The sequence below is a fragment of the Triticum urartu genome, chromosome 7A, assembly GCF_056163025.1.
Source record: "Triticum urartu cultivar PI428250 chromosome 7A, HENAU_Tu73, whole genome shotgun sequence".
In the NCBI taxonomy this organism is placed as follows: Eukaryota; Viridiplantae; Streptophyta; class Magnoliopsida; order Poales; family Poaceae; genus Triticum; species Triticum urartu.
Window position 1 is genome coordinate 681651550 of NC_141879.1, and position 17533 is coordinate 681669082.

General features: G+C 45.8%; 1 long non-coding RNA gene and 1 pseudogene across 1 annotated transcript; one reads left to right on the plus strand and one right to left on the minus strand.

The window, feature by feature from the left end:
- Positions 1-365: 365 nt before the first annotated feature.
- LOC147961437 (uncharacterized) lies at positions 366-1740 on the plus strand. Its single transcript, XR_015611844.1, has 2 exons — positions 366-837; positions 924-1740. It is a non-coding gene; the product is annotated as an uncharacterized LOC147961437 (long non-coding RNA).
- An 11974-nt stretch (positions 1741-13714) lies between these two features.
- LOC147961438 (uncharacterized) lies at positions 13715-15811 on the minus strand (annotated as a pseudogene).
- Between the last annotated feature and the right edge of the window lie 1722 nt (positions 15812-17533).

Sequence of the window (17533 nt, forward strand, 5' to 3'; positions counted from 1 at the left end):
CCGATACAGGACCACGTTGGATGGTTTTCACTGTCCGGACGGATGCGGGAGGTTTAAGGGTCGGTGTTGGAGATGCCTTGACCAAGGAAGGCAGCGAGGGACCCCTCATGAGTCAACGATCATTGACCACGATGTGATAAAGTTGATCTAATCTATCACAAACATTAATTTGTAGTGATATCTACTCTATCTCAAACATTAATTTGTAGTGATATCTACTCTATCTCATACATTAATCGGTAGTGATATCACACTAAATAAATAGAAGAATTTGTAGTCCATATCTACATACATGCAACAGCCCATCACGCGCATATAGACTGGCATGTGGACCCAATTACCGCAACTCTCCAACATGCAGATACACAAAAAATACTCGTCTCCTCTAACAATTACACCCGAAGCCTATCTGATAGGTAGCAAATAAATATCATTAATTAGCACCTGTGCAAAAGCATACTGGAGAGAGCATCCACCGGATAGGAGGACTCGACACTAATCAGAGAGGACTCTATATAGTCGATACAACTAGACCGAATACCAATAGTATAGTAGTCCTCGCTCCTCTCGTTAGTGAACATCCACTGCCAATGGTAAGCGTTCCGCCCTGCCTCCGATGATGCCGCCGCCTCCTATATCCATGGGTTGGTGACGATCAGTGAAAATCGCAAGCCAGTCGTTCCTGGCCTCAATGATGACCCCGAGGCAGGTGTTACGGAGGGGCAACTCTTCTAGATCTATGACCAGGTCACGCCCGTGGCTTCCTTGCGCACCTGCCACAAAGTTGCTTGCAGGCCGTGTGGCTACGACTACATTGGTTTCCACCCCAAGAGGACGGTGAGTCTCTTGGTCTTTTTTACTTGTCCGTTTGGGTTTGATCTGCTACCTTTAGCATGCATGCTCACGGAGATATAATTCTTTAGGTATTTTCTCATCGTCCTTCTGTGAGTGGAACTTGAAGTAGCCATAGCCATGGGACCTGACAGCAACGTCATGGTAGACGCCGAGGGACTCCACAAATGTGACCTAATAGGAGATGGAGGAGAGATGCCCCTCTGCGACGCCTGCCTCAAGGCCACCCACATATAGGGAAGCTGTTGTGGCAGCTACCAGCTCTACTACAAGTCCACGAGTGCATCACCGTCACGATAAACCACTACATGCCCATCCAAGTTATGTAATAGAGCTTGTTTTGAGAAAAAGTTTACTAGATCTCTTGATGAATTCATCTATTATGCATGCCAGTTTATGCTTTATTGGGCATGTCTACAAAGTAATGTGAAGAGTTTGCGATTCTGGAACAAGGTGTTGTTGCTTTGAAGCGAGAAGCACTCGCACATCATGTTGGTGGGCGCGCGGAGCCAAGAAATCATGTGTCGAAGATCAAGGTGAATAATGCTCGAGAAAATAAGGAACAAGAAGTGGGTGAAGGTGAACTAATGGAGAAATACTGGATGAGGAACGATGCAATGGAGTTTTCTTAATGATGATGCTAGTGATCGAAAACATTTTGCTTGGGCTAATATGTGACTCCTAAGTCAGCTTCTAGTAGATTGGGTGCATTAGCTTTTGCTGTTAGCGGTGGAAACCGGTTTTAGGCTATGTTTTTGCACCGGGATGTTTTTTTGTGCATTTGTTGTTTCATTATCCATTGATAGTGGACCCGATCCTTTTTCTGAGACCGTATGGGAAAAAAAAGGTGATCACCACATCCAGAAATGTTTTGATATGCTGGGATGACCACATTGCCATTTCTACTTTTTTGTTAGTAAAAGAGCTTTATTGCTAACTTAATCAGGCATACAATCACAATGCAATGTGTTCATTAGGAGTAGAGGGGTAAAATTAAGCCACAAACATCTCTTCCTAACCTCGGTGGCCAGTTTAGCACATAGATGAGCCGCCATATTAGCATCTCGTCCAACAAAGCTCAGCCCAAAACTGTCAAAATGCCCACTCAGTTCTTTATTCCGCAAGGCTCCAGCAATCTCTGCATGATCAAAGCCGCTTGACTCAGATATCTTGATGATAGCTTGTGCGTCACTCTAAATCATTACTCTGCAAAACCCCCTCTCAAGAGGCATGTGCAATCCATTGCAAATCACTACAACTTCCGTCGCCATTGGAGTAGCAGCAAAGTCATATGAGAGGGCCTGCGCATGAATAAGAGTACATGTTCTATCACAGATCACCACATCTGTGGTTACGTGATTGGAATTATCATCATATAAGGCGTCCAGACTAATGGATGAAGTCTTGGTCATCAAGCTATGTCGTCGATTTTGAGCCTTAACATGTTGTCTTCTGAAAGGTTTTCTGAAAGAGTAAATTTCCATCTGAAAGATGCTTAGTGCTTTGTTTAGATTTGGGAGGTTTCGTTCATATTTCCTTGGATTTGAGACCAATGCATGATGGATTCATTCGAGTTGCTTAACTAATTTCCTTTTAAAGAATTCCTTTCAAATTCGAGTTGTTGAATCAATTGTACATGTAGAACTAACTAAAATGGTAGGTAAACGGTGACTAAAGACCTTACCTTACTTTACTCCTGAAAGAACTAGTAAGCATGCACGTGCAACGCACGTCTTAAATGTAAAACAGGTGAATTCACATAATATAAAAAAAATAAACGTTTTTAAAAATATAAATCAAATGGATACACAATGTTTGATGTCGCTCAAATTGTATTTTCAAAAGCGAGACACAATAGTGGTTATGTTGCTGCATAGAGTAATAACAGGGAAATATTCTCATTTAAATAAATTTAGCAATTATTTACTAATGCAGTAATATAGGCATGTAGTATAGTCTTCTCTTCGAGTGTAGCCAGGAAAAAAAGTATAAACTGCCTTACGGTGCAATTATATTGTTCAAGATGCTTAATTCTCGAATCTTATTTTATACTACTAATCTGCATAGCAAAATATATATTTGTACTAATTTGGATCAAATTATATATATTTTTTGCTTGTGTGGACTGCCAAAATTATATAGCTACCTACTATGGATAATAGGAAATAGAAGATGATATGTGACTACAACGACTTCTATATGAAATAAAGATGATTTACAAGAACTAATTGAAATGTAGAAGGGCTAAAAGAAATCCAATAATTATCATGATAGAAAATATTTATCCGGTTTTGTATGTGTTTATGCGTTGGCAACCATACTAACTTACAATGATGTAAGACGCTTTGTACGTATAGAAACTGAAATGAGTTATGAAGAAAAATAAAGATGGAAGGAAAAGTATTCTAGAATATTTGTCAAGCTTAACCTTATCAAGCTTTCATGTCAGCTTCTAAATTACAAAAAATGATGAATCCTCAAATAAGAAAGAGCCAACAATTTGGAACATGCTACAAAACTGGTGAAGATAGAAAGCATTCATCATCTTTTTCCTTGTCGTAAGGAGTAGCTTCAGCATACATTTGTAATAGTGTAATACCTGATTCAGAAAAAGTTATTCATTATTATTAGTTTCTTCATTGGATCCTTCTGTATGGTAAAATTCTCTTTATTGGAACGCAGTAGAGATTGCATACTTTTACAGAACAGCGAGAGATATTCTCTAACAACAGTTACAGAGTCATATGACCCGTTTTAGATGTATAGAATCATGTAACTGAAATAGTAATACATCTCTAATATCTTGCCTCCTACAGAATCTTACATAATTTACTGGATTGCTATGCAATTATGTTAAAGTGACGCGTGTAAAGTTTTCTCCAAGAATGAATCATATATTCTGATTTCCAACCTATCCCTGGAGATAGTGCCTAGGCAGGTGCAACCCGTCTTAATTCCAGGTAAAACAACGTCATATGTAAAACACACACTGATCAAATAGCACAAATAAGGCAATTCTAATCAAGGGGATGTTGTTACCTCTTGATACGGTCCAGTTTAATGCATATGGTGGTACGAAGTAAAGCCCAAGGAAGCCGACATGAACATGAGAAGTAATCATGGGAAATAGACTCTGCATCTTGACTTCTTCAGTATCCCTCTTGATCCTACTTTGTAAGACAAGATTGCTGCATTCTTATGTACGTGCTATATATAATTACACATTTTCAGTACAGCAATTCGCAACCTAAGATAACCTCAAATCTATAATTCTAGATTGCTTGAAGCCCCACGATTCTTATTTAATATGTAATGCACGTGCACCCACTGAACAGACACTTTGTCAGCGTGGGTGCTGCGAACGGAGCTGAAGTCAACGCGGATGCCGATGGTTGCCGGAGAGCATGCCCTGGACGTGGATGGAGTCGTCGCAGTAGCGGTAGAAGAGCGCCTGGCCTCCAGGCAGAAGACGATGGCGGCGATAGCACGTGTGTTCCCGGAGGAAGACGAAGCTCCTCGCGCTTCCCCCATCGTGGCTAGCGTGCATGATGGCGGCAGGCGGCTCACGATTAGCTTCCTAATAGGATGGATGCATCCGAGATAAGTTTTTTAATAGGATGGATTTGTCTGAGATTAGTTTCCTAATAGCATGGATGCACTCTGATTTAGTTTCCTAGATATAGGATGCACCCGTGATTATTAGTTTCCTAATTGCTCAGGCGTGGAGTTTCATATTTTCCTTCACGGTGAAGTACGGTCAGTCACTGTAAATTGCTAAGTGCACACAGAAAATGGTTTAGGTTAAGGCTAACCGTTAGATTGATTTTAGTGGGCCTAATCGTGCGGTGGTATTGGATCTGTGTACGCTTTGTGGGATGTGCTTAAAGAAGTTCTTGTTTGATTATTTAATAGTAGTATAGATATAGACTCATGAAAGAAGTGATTTCCATTTTTGAAGTTTTTTTTGGAAAGGAACAAGCCTGCTTGTCTTATGTGGGGTACCAATCAATTGGTTGCTGGTGAATTTTTCATAGATTTTACCAAACAAATTTCATGTTGATAAAAATGTATTGCTTCTTCTGTCAGAACTACTACAAATGCATGTGGTCGCAGCAAGATGGCATGACAACAAATGAGCCGCTGCTGGTGCTACAGATGCACATGCGTTGGGGCAACCGGCGGTACTAACTTGTTGAATATATAGACTTTCCTTCTAAGAACAATATATCCATGTTCAATAAGGGCGTCTTTGGTTCAAGTTGTGAACAGTACCTGCATGGCATACACTTCTCAATCCAGCCTGGTTGAGCAAAAACAGGCCCTAATGCGCCATCTACAAGTTGTTTGGTTGCCTGCATCTAGGTCGCTGCATTAGGTAATACTCAAGTGCACTTTTTTGGTTTCTTGCATTGGGCCAAGCGGTACATGGACATGGTGTTTGGTTGCACGCATGAGGTATGATTAAGAGCTAGCACTTGCACTTAGCACACACGGTTAAGAGCTAGCAGAGGAAGGGGGGAGAAATGCAGTGTGCGCCGAACCATGGCAACTACGGTGGATAGTGGCCGTGGCATCGTGTCCGACATGACGAGCATGGAGTCGTGGGCGAGCGACCCCGTCGGCAGCACGTCGAGCAACACCATCGGCGAATTAGTTGCGGTCCTCGCGCAAAGACAGTCGACAAAGGAGGAGAATGCAGTGCTCGCGCCATGGTATCGTCAGTGCAGTGGACGAGAGAGGAGGCCGAGATGATCGATGCTAGAAACGACTCCAGTGTAGTAGGGCGAGAGAGAGGAGGCCAAGATGATCGACCCCGTCGGCGGCGCGGCGAACTGCAGTGTGCATAGAGGCAAAGGACACACGAAAGCAGTGTGCGCGCCATTGCAGCGTCAGTGCAGTAGGAGGACGACATAGAGTAGGCCAAGATGAGCGACGCCGAAAACGAGTCTAGTGTAGTAGGACGTGGGCAAAGATATCAAGGAGAAGGGCTTCGGCGTCGAGAGGGACGAATAGGAGGGCTCTGAGCAGAGGACATAGGAGCTCGACATGGCGGCGTCAGTGCAGTAGACTGCTGTTTAAAGAGAGATGAAGTTACGATCGTCGAAACCAAAAACTTACAACACGAACGTTGTGAGGAACTGTGAGATTAGGCTGCTGGTCAAAGAAAAAATTCAAATGATCGATTATGCGCGACGAATCTGACAAAATTCGTCCAGAATAGCTCCAAACAGGAACACAAAATTAAGAACTTACGACCAACGAAACCGCGAACCGATCGCCTGAATGGAACCGTAGCATTAAGATGCATCTTTCTCGTGTAGAGCTTACCTCGAATCAAACCACAGTTGTGTAGATCAGAGGGACAAGGAAGAGATGATATTAGATAGAAGATTACTAGAGATTAAAGAAGACCTCACCTAATCACCTCGCATCCCTCCCGTCTCCACTCGTGCAAGGGCCCGTTCGCTTGCGCTCGCCTCGACCTGGCTCACAAGAAACTGCCGATCTGAGCGTTTCCAGCGAGCCAGGCCTAAAGGTGCTTTAAATTCCATGCTATGTAGGCCCAACAATGTATACATGCAACCAAACAGGCCGGATTCTTTCCGCGTGGGTTTGGTCAAGGGCAGTGGCTCCTGAAACCTCCATGTCATTGACGATCACATCATTCGCGGCGCTGCCAGACAGATGCACCACGACACCAACATGACGGCTGTCCACATGTCTCTTGTGTCCTTCGGTCGCGTTGAGTCTGTTGTCTGCCATGCAAATCAGCTGCTCGTCGTAGTCAGATACCCACTCCAGATGCTGCCATTCGCGAAGGATGGAATGCCAAACCTCCCATGCGACGACACATCCAAGCAGCAAATGTGGCATCGTCTCCTGCAGCTGGTCGCTGAAAGCCCACGATGCTGAAGCCTATTCCGCTGTCGTGAATAATCTGCGGCTGGTAGAAGCGTGGGATCTCCAAACCTGACCTGCGCCCTATGCTGCGTTGTTCGCCACAAATGATGCCGCGGATGGTCGCTATCAGCAAGGTCACCAACAGGTGTTTCTGAAGTTGTCACTGTTACCAAATATGAGGTGTCATATCAAGGAACCTTCAAATGTTTCTCTGTAAATGCGAATATGCAATATAACCACAAGGAGGGCCTGCAGCTTTCCTCCTGCCCCGGGAGCGACTAGTATAGAAAATGTCCCTTCGGTGCAAAAATAGAAAAATCAAAGCTGGGCCATTGGATTGAAGCTGGATGGCACAGATTTCCCTGGAAGGATCTCAGTCAACTTAAACGTAAATTTCAGGATAACCCACTGGTAAAGTTAGATATGTCACACAACGTTTACAGTAACCACCTCATCTATTTCTTTCCATTCATTACGTCCTTCAAGATTTCAATTCTACACAACAGTAATGCCTAATCTCATAAAAGCCACACATATTTAAATACACTATTGGACATCACTAATTATGCACGAAACATGGACAAAGAGGTATGTTAATACTTATCACAAAATTTGAGTACACAACATCAACCACAACAAATCCTCATCACAAATATTTTAGTACATGACAAAATTAAGCCAGCCCCTTCGATTAGAACTAAACATCTGGAGATTTCAAAAAAAAAGAACTAAACTTCTGGAACACCCCTACCAGAACACAACACAACATACATACATAAATATCAATTGATACATAAGATGGGTCATTTTTGGTACAAGAACAGGTCATGTTGGTGGTCGTGTCGAAGCAGAGCTCGTAGAGCTTGTGATCCTTGACGCGGACGCCGAACACAAACACCGTGCCGCCGATGCCGATGAGCGGCAGGGGAACCTAGCCAGCCAAGTCGAGAGCAGACCAGGAATGCGCCTTGAGGTCGAATATATACATGGTACTGTCCACTGGTGACCATTCAGTTATACAATAGAGAGCTGATACCTATCAAAAATTTCTTCCTCACATGGCCCTCAAATCATTCAAAGACAATCTTCCTCCCCCCCTCTTTATTACATGTAATCAAGAAAATCTTATCAAGAAAGATATCACTTCCTACGGCTCTGTTCAGTTGCAGGTCTCTGCTGGGTTTGGGTGATCACACACAACCTGCAGGCTGAAGGGATTAGTTCATCCATGGGAGCAAATCCTTGTCAGCTTTGAACCATTCAGTTAATCTTTGCTAGAGAAGGATTTAATCTCCACGTATATAATCTCACATATGATATATATATATATATATATATATATATATATATATATATATATATATACTCAATCTATGTACTGAAGCACAATCAACTAAAAAATTCCAAATTCAGAACTATCAAATACAGTTGTTCGTCATTCAGAAAAATAATATCCAAATCAAACACCACGGCATGAACTTCTTATTAGTCAAATTTCAGAAAAAAAAACTGCAGCCATTATTGTTGTACAACTTATATTATTCACCTTGGTCGAGCTTCTGCCGTGCTGAACAAACGGCTCTCTCATCTCGCCATGTTGCGTACGTCATGGATGGGTTAATTATTCTGAAACCCTCTGGCCAGGAAATAGGAGAATTAGGAAAGACGACCATGTGCATGCAAGCGGCAACAATGCCAAATCACCCTGTTATTTAGGTTTCAGAACAGAAAAGCAAGACCAAAAGTTTAGGTTTACAAAATATACAACTTAACATTTCTCCCGAACATTTTAGTTCTGACTGTAGTACAACCAGTATATTTGATGCCTATAGGGAAGCTAGTATCTACAAAGCACATAATGCATAAGTAACAACAGAAGACCGCATATTGGCAAATGATTTTTACTGTTCTTTTGAGAGAAAATTAAAGGACTGGATTGACTTCTTGCTACATTCTATTTATTCTTAATGTACAATATGCAGACTCACATTTCGCCGTGACCAAAGGAGAACACAAAATAGACTTCGGATATCCCCATCTATGAATGAGTTTTGTTAACAAAATGGAGTGACTGATAACTGATTAACTAGTACACATGCAGCATTACTTATCAGGAAACCCGTAACCCCAAGCTCTAGTTATCCCATCTCAGGACAATGCTATTATGATATACATTCAGCTTAATTTTGTTTGTAGGAAAAAAATGGAGTGACCAAATAAGAAAGGTGTTCAACACACAACATTTCTGTCCAGAATATTCATCTTGAGATTAAGTACACATATTTCTGTTCAGAACATCGATGCTGTATGATTAATTGTTTCTGGGCCTATAAGTTTCATCTCTTCTATCACTAATTTGCACAGAAATCGTTCGGGTCACTACCATTTCGCCATTAGTCAGCCAAAATGCCAAATGCAAGTTGTGGTCACTCCATCATATCAAAGTACCAAACTCAGTCATTTTCCCTACTTCTATCATCCACCAACAGACCTGACTAATTTACAGCAATATGGCATGTATGTGAAGACCATCTCAGAATATATGCTTAATTTGATGCTATTGCCCTGCTAATATTTTAACAAGTGTTGATGCCAAAACATTGCAACCCTGTAGTTCAAGCTCAGAATAAAAACATTTGATAAATTAATCCACACAATTATTTACAACTACTAAGACAGGGATCTGACAGCTAGTTCCCCCCTTGTTCGTCATACCTTTGTTGATTTGAGAGAGGAGAGATCGGATCCTAGAATAGGGATCTGACCGCCATGTGAGCTCATTTATATTCACAATTAAGGCCAATAATTCAATCTTCCCACCGGACCATGAACCCTAGAAATTAAGAGGATGACTTGGGGGGGGGGGGGGGGTGCTGAAGAAGAGGAGGAGCGGGGCCTTACCAGTCCAACGACGGGGTCGACGGGCCATCGCAGTCGCCACCCGTGGTCACCGGCTCACCGCCGAGATCACGCCGCTGTGACGCCGGAGCTGGAGCGCCGCCGCCGTCGGGAAGTAGTTGGGAGATGAAATAGGGGTGCGGCTCTCGTTTGATGGCACAGAATGTAGGAAGCAAATTCAACAGAGACGAAGGTCCTTTTTGCACAGAAGCATGCATTTGTCTATACACATCCTCCAGCAGAATCTGTGCCATCCATCCTGAATCCAATGGCCCAGCTTCGATTTTTTTATTCTTGTACCGGAGTGCCATTTTCTATACTAGTCGCTCCCGGGCCCGACACTAGGATGAGACACCGGCATGGTTTGGTCCAGCCAACATTTCCTGCTGCGTGGTGACAGTCATCTGCAGCCAGCGGCTCAAGACTAACTCAGAACCCCCACTTATCCTCTGTTTCTGTCCCCATATTTCTCCAACATTATAGCGCCTTTGAGTTTACCACTGTGTCTTGGGCATCCCGGTCTATGGACACCTGGCCATCGATTACAAAAAAGTCGTCGTGCTAATGTAGCATGCAGATGGAAGTGAACTGATCAGTGCTTGGCCAATGCACTGCCTTGTCTTGAAGAATTGGCATCTAAACAATAGTTGTGCTCGAAAGGGGTAGAAGATTAGGCTGAGATCAGGCAACCTCTGATGAATCTGTCTTCCACAGCATAATCTGGGCTTAGATCAATCTCAAAATCGCTGCACTGCAGTAATAATAAATAATTAAAAACACTAGATAAGGGTACGAGACATTCAAACCGTACAGAAAAAAGCAAGAAAAGGACAACAGAGAAAGCTAGAAACTACTAGTAAGTATACTAGCAAATGGTTTTGGACTACTAGCCAATGTGGTGTGCTGATGCCCACCCATCTGATTTCTGAGAGTTGCTACCATCTAATCCGAGGTTTCATGTGACCGGAGCATTATTTGTTTGAGTCTGCAAAACAGAGTAACGAACATAGACCGCTACTTGTTGCCTCATCGTAAGACAGATGGCTACAGAAGAACAGGTAATAATTCTCTAAATTAGCGCCATCCATTCCAGAATATAAGGTGCATCAGTTTTTATGAAAGTCAAACATATGTATGTTTGACCAAGATTATAGAATAAAATTCAACATCTACGATACCTAATAGATAAAATATGAAAACACTTTCATGATGGATCGAATGGTACAAATTTGATATTGTAGATAGTGATATTCTTTTTCTGGAAACTTGGTCATACCAGTATATGTTTGAGATCTGAAAAAACTAATACACCTTATACAGAAGAATTGACTCAAGGGAAGAGTTGTAAGAACTTCACGTAAATACTAATAGCCATTATTTACAAAGAAATTGATGTCCTTTCGGCCCCCGCGTCGCCTAGCTTGGCGACTCGGGCGGCGACCCGATCCCCGCCGCCTCCCACTCCCCCCACCTGCTCCTCCCTCGCCGCCGCCGGTGGCCACCGCCGGGCAAAGCCCGTGCGGGGGTGGCGGCGGCGGGGCCTTCTCCCGTCGCGCGGCGTCCAGTCCTGGGGGATCGGCGGCGTGTGGCGCTTGGCGCTGTGGTGCCTGGTGGTGAACTGCGCGGCTGCCTCGCCTATCTCCGGTGATGCTCTGGCGGCAGGGGTGATGCTCGGCTTGCGGGTGCGGAGGGGGCTGTTGTAGGGCGCTGCGTGGGGCGGCTGGATCGAGCCGGTCGCAGCTAGATCTGGCTTCCCCGGTTTCTGCTGGGGGGGGTCAGCGGCACGGGTGCTCGGACGCCGGGGTGGCGGCCCCGGACCTCTTCGATCTTTGGGCGGCACGGCCGCGGGCGGGAGGTGGCTCTCGTCGGCTGCATGGGCGGCGGCGGCGGAGCTGCTGAGGTTTGGCGTCTCTGCTGCTGCGGGAGGTGGTGTGGCTCGGCGAGATTCGGGCGTGGCTACTCCTTCCTCTAGCGGGGTCGGCTAGTCGGTGGAGACGGCAGTGTGCGCCCAGGACCCGGCAGCATGGCTGCTGCTGGCCGGGGGGTCGCGCGGGACTGCCTCAGCTGGGACGGGCGCGGGCGCTGGCGGGAGATTCCCTTCGGTGCTCTGCGGTGCAGGTTTGGTGGCGGTTGGTGACCGGCTGGTTCGGGCTCGCGGTGGTGGAGCATCTCCGGGAGAAATCCTTCTCCGACCTCTGCCGGATCCGGCGACGGCGACACCCGCGGGCACCGCACTCTTTCTTGGAAGCGTCGTTTTGGTGTGGTGCTTGTCCCCACGGCCTTGGCTCCGGAGGGAATCCTCAGATCCGCGGGATCGGGCGATGAAGGCGTCTCCATGTCTTCTTCCTCCTTGGGGGCATCGTCTCGGAGCCGGCTACAACCGGAGACCGGTGGAAGGCGGCATCTTCGTCGCGGTGGATGGCAGCATCTTCGCCGCGTGGTTGCTGAGGCGGCCATTTCGGGGGCGCTGATTTCTGTTTAGCAACGATGGTGGCGTCGAGAGGAGCTTGGGTCGCGGCTCGGGCTTTAGTAGTCGGATCTTCCCGGCGTGTCCGGGGTGCTCTTTTGTGGGTTGCCCGGTTGCTTTGAAGTCAGAGCTGCAATGGAGCGGATCGATGTGGTGACGATGACATGCGCTCGGTGGTCGTTTGCGGCGGGCACGGTTGGCGCAAGTCCTGCATATTTCCCGGGCAATGATCGTCGTCAAAGTCGGAGCTGTCAGTTGTTCGTGCGTGTGGCCATCTATTGGCATGTGCCGTCGTGGAGTGTGTTCCATGTCGGTGGCCAGGTTGGCCAGTGGTGCCCATGTGTTTATGGGTTGGGTTGTTTCAGTTTTAGCCCGGTTTTCCGTCAATTAACTGGGCAAATCTCACTTCTTCTTAATCAATGAAAATGGCAAGTCTTTTGCCTCGTTTCAAAAAAAAATTATTTACAAAGAATTAGTGCAGAGCTACCAAAATTCCGTCCAAGGAGTAAGGATATAACCGTAGGTAATTACTAGTAAGGGGGAGTAGAACAGTTCAATGGCTATATGCTTCACATTATTCAGCGGAATACACATTGACAATAGAAGTTATCTGAGGAAACAATATATAACCAATTGATGCAACAAAGGTAGTCTAGCCTTAATTAATTAAGGCAGGAAGCCAGGGGTATGAAAGGAAATAGGTAAGACCAACAAAAGGTCTATAAAGTAACAGCCTAAACATCAATACAATGGCATTAACTCTAGCTAAAAATGCATGTGCTAAGTGCTAAACTTAACAAGCACCGGGCTAAAAAAATTCCATACTATTCCTGACATGCTTATCTACTGGAAAAAAAATAAGTCTATCATTATTCTGCTAACTATGAACCTGGAATGATTAATTTTACTCTACAACTGAGTGATCGGCTTACTGCAAATTACAACATCTGTGGATACTGGTAGGCAAGGCAACTACTCTGGTTAGCCCAAGAAAACAGAACTAGGGCCTCTGATTTTCCACAAAATCTTAAAAACCTGCTAGCAAAAGCAATCAGGTTCAGAGAGAGACGAAGATCCCACACATGAAGGCTAATGTTTTCAGTTTCGTTGCTTGGTGATGAGTAAGAAGCTTCAAATCAGGGATACACTTTTATCACGCACCAACTAAATTGAAAGTTTTAAAGAGGACAGGGAAAACGAAAATAGATACTCCGGTCGTAGTTCTAACTTGGAGCCATTAGAAGAAAAAGGAGCAACAAATGGTTCCAAGTCCCAAAGATTATGATCATTTTGTACTACAAAATCTAAACCAGCTAGGTTAAGAATTATCAACACTGACATTTCTCGGCCTTTTGAGATATATAGCATGATCACAATACATGCTTCACACATATGCAAACTACTATGATAGAACACATTAAGGTATCTCATGCAGCTGTACTTGTTGGCGTTTTCCAACTGAACTGAAAACTGGAGTTGGCATTTTCCAACCCAAAACAATAATATTTGTATTTTAATCTGTGTGAAGATTACTCTTGAGAACGCAATGGAGCACCTCATTGCTGACCGCCCACCATTTAATCAGCAGAACATTCATCAATTTGGAGTTGCCATCCGTATTCCTCCATCAAGTGGGGGGGGGGGGGGGGGGGGGGGCAACAATGGCACATGTGAGAAAAAGGCCATAAACTTCTGGTAGTTAGGCTCAATGTGATACACAATTGCGCTTTCATGATGATCCAGATCGTATGCAACCAGTTCATTCTTCCAATGAGCCATAAAGAAGATTATATTGGCATGTGGGTGTACTACAATAACTTCGAGGTCAAAGCCAAGACGAAAAATCTTCTTTGGAGCTACATTTGAAAGCTTGTGCAGCAATTTCCAACGCGTGCACTTGTCATCCAGGTGAGTCACATCCCACTGATAAATCTCAACACCAAGAACGTAAACTAATATAGTCGAAAATGCATTAGAACCGTGCCCTTCAATGCCGCCGGAGTTGATATAAACTAGCTGTCCGGCAGACTTTCCGATGAATCCGGAGGAAAATGGATCAACACTAATTGGTAGCTGGATGATTCTCCACTCTCCAGTTTAGCCCTTGTGCGTCAACTATTGCCAACCCAAACTGACGTATGAGCAAGTGCAGACACCTCTTACGGAAAACTCCCGGTTCGCGCCAGCACAGCCTAACTTGGATGTCCCACTGGGGGTTCATTGCTACCCAAGCACCAGTTTTTGAAGAGTAAATGTTGACTCCTGTCATAGTCCAGCCTGGCCAATCCAGTACAAACTCGAACACATGAAACTTTTGAGTGGAAACACCACTGTCGAAACCCAGGTAAGCACGGCAGGCCCGTACGGTGCACCTGTGCAGAGTGTTCGACTGCACAGGGCCCCCAAATTGACAGGGCCCCAAATTTTCTAGAGCATTGATGACTAGTTTGGATGTGGGTAATCAACGCATCAGCAAATACACGTTGGAACCTGGAACGAAATAACTCCAAGGCAGAGGCCCCAACTCACGCACGTCTCCTCCTCTTCTCTCTCCGTTCTCTTTCTCTTCTAGCTCGAACCCCTTTCTCTCCCCATGATCCAATCACACAACCAAAGGTCTCGATTCTATTCCATTCCAGTGGATCAATTCCTTCGCATTTCCCCCAAAACTAATCTCCTTATTCAATGAATTGGTATTGTGTTCTAAACTCTGTCCATCTATTTATCCGGTTTCTCATTTCTCTCATCTTCTCACACATCTTCGCTGCTTCTTTCAGTCCCATTGTTGCTTGCTGCTGGTTCTGCGACCTAGGTGCATCGATCGGAGTTGGAGGTATGCCACAAGCGCTAGGTTGCCGATTAACCAAGACGAGGAACTGGAAGACCCTAGCCATGTTGCCGCCGAATGGTGTTCCTTCCAAATAAATCAAAGGTTGTTTCATCAATTTTCGTTTCTATATTAAGTTTTAATGCATGATATTTGCATCCTGTATTTTTATTTCTGAAAGTATTATAGTTCTATAATTACGAATCTTGAGTCAATTTATGAAAAACCTAAGAAAAAGAAAAAAAATCGACCTTGAAAATGTGCTCTTGATAAGTTTTTACCAAAAGGATCAAAGTTTCTTATGAAAATCAGAGTGCAGATACAAGCTTTATTTTTCTGATTGCCATTTGTTATGTTGAGGGCCTAATTTTTTATTTCGCACCGGGCCTCCATTTTCTTGGGTACGGCCCTGAAGCACGGCAGATGTTGCCGGCGGAGCCAGAGTCAGGCAGCACAGTGTACTCACTCGTAGCTGGATTGGAGACCATGTAGCGAACTTTTCCAGCAGGGGTGGCCGCCCGAATGCGGGCAAGAAACAATCCATCGCAGGAACCCTCAAGAGAGAAGAAATTGCCCATCTTGTGAGGCGGTTGTGGTAGGCGTGGGTAGGTCTTGGGAACGCTCGACCAGGGGAAGGCGGACAGGTCGGCGTACTTGACGGCCGTGGCCTCGCCGGTGATGTGGTAGAAGAAGCCGGCCAGGGTCTGCACAACTTTCTTCCGGTGGGCGGGGTCGGCAATGAGGTCGCGCCAGGCCGGGCAGACGCACTTGCAGATGCAGAGTGATTTGTAGGGCACACAAGAGAGGATCTCTGCGATTAGGTCGTGGGTGAGCCTGGAGATCGGCCCTTCCACTGGCTTCTTCATAGCTCGGAAACGGCGGCGGCTGGAATAGGTAGGTTGTGATTTTTTTTGAGCGAATAGCTAGGTTGTGATGGGAGATGGATGGATGGCGGCGGCGGCGGAGTGGAATAGTGGGCACGGCCAAACGTGAAAGCCTCTCACATTTTTTTTTATTTTGAGATTTGTGATTGCCCTGTCGTTTTCATGAATTAACCCGCTTTAAACGCGCTCGCTTCAAACACATCTCTTCGCCTCCTCTGTTGGAGAACTCGTCGTGCCCACGGCCCTTGATGACATCTGCCACCTTGGCAACGTCACCGATGATCACCGGCGGTATGGATCCGCCTCCTCCGTGCATCTCGTCCGCCCGCACGGGGTCTTCCCTCCTGATTATGTCAAGTTCTCGAAATCTCCTCCGCCTCTGTTCTCGCTGAGGAGCTCCTGCAGATTACATTACCATCAGGGACATAGTTGTAGGGCAAGAGCTTGACGGGCTTGTTTGAGCAGTAACCAAACAGTTTGACTAGTATGTGTGAAGTGTGGTTAGAATGGTATGGTTTCAGCTAGGCATGCAGGCCGACAGCATCCGCCAGATGAAAATTAAGCCTAGCACGATTATTAAAGAGTGAACTCCAGTTTTTACCCCTTACTTCCACATTTTTACACTAATTACCTCATTTAACATTTTTTCATCCCAATTACCCCATTTAGCAAAAGTCTTGCCAGTTTTTACCCCAGTAAGATTTTTGAGAGTGATCTGCTTGCTAACTCCCTGCCATCAGATTTCTTGGCATTTTTTCCAATGCCCGACCAGGTCACTTGGTTTAGCCGCACCCAGTTTTTTTCTCATGGCTGTCAGGTACGTGCGCACCACATCGAGGGAAAGAGGAATAGTTATCTTTGGCGGTCAAGTACGTTCAATTTTGCATTGTGGGTTGTGGTTTCTAGGTTACCGAAAAAAGCTTTCGTCCCATTTTATATATAAAGCAACGATCATCCACAACCAGTACAAACACACGCCACCGCAACACACGCAACACCAAGGCATGATACATAGGCGTTGAGCACAACAACACCACCCCTAGCACTACAAGAGCAACCGGGGTCCTCAACCGTGAACACGCCATCGCGAAGAGATGAAGCCGCATACGACAAACCGTGGGCTCCAAGATGGCACCTTCAGGAAGGTTACGATACCAGAGGGCCACCACCAGCCGACTTGAGGATCAGAGTTTCCCCTGGAGCAACATGATGGGCAATGAGAGCCGCGACGATGCCTTCAGGAAGGGAACGAGCTTCGCCGCCGCAGGTCCGTCTGAAGATCGAACAGGTTTTCAACCCGGTTAACACTCACCGCCACCGTATGCCACACCCCAGCGACCACGCCGCCCACCCGGCCATGGCCACTGGGCAACACCGAGCCATGGGCTCTACCCATGTGCACCGTGCTACCACCACCAGGGCCACCGCCCTGGCATCCAAGACCTTGACACCACCTCACCCTAGACCCGCTGGTACCCCAACAAAAGAGACGACTGGAAAGGCCCCGCCTTTCACACCCCTGGGTAGCCCCCAGCGCCGAGACCCAATAGGCCAGCCAAAACTGGCCTCCATCGACCCGTCTTGCTGCACCGGGTGCGAGACGAGCTTGGTCGTGCTGTAGGGCCTGAGACGAGGTCGGTCGTGCTGCCGGGCGCGAGACGAGGTCGGTCCTGCTATCGGGCGCGAAACGAGCGATGGACCGCA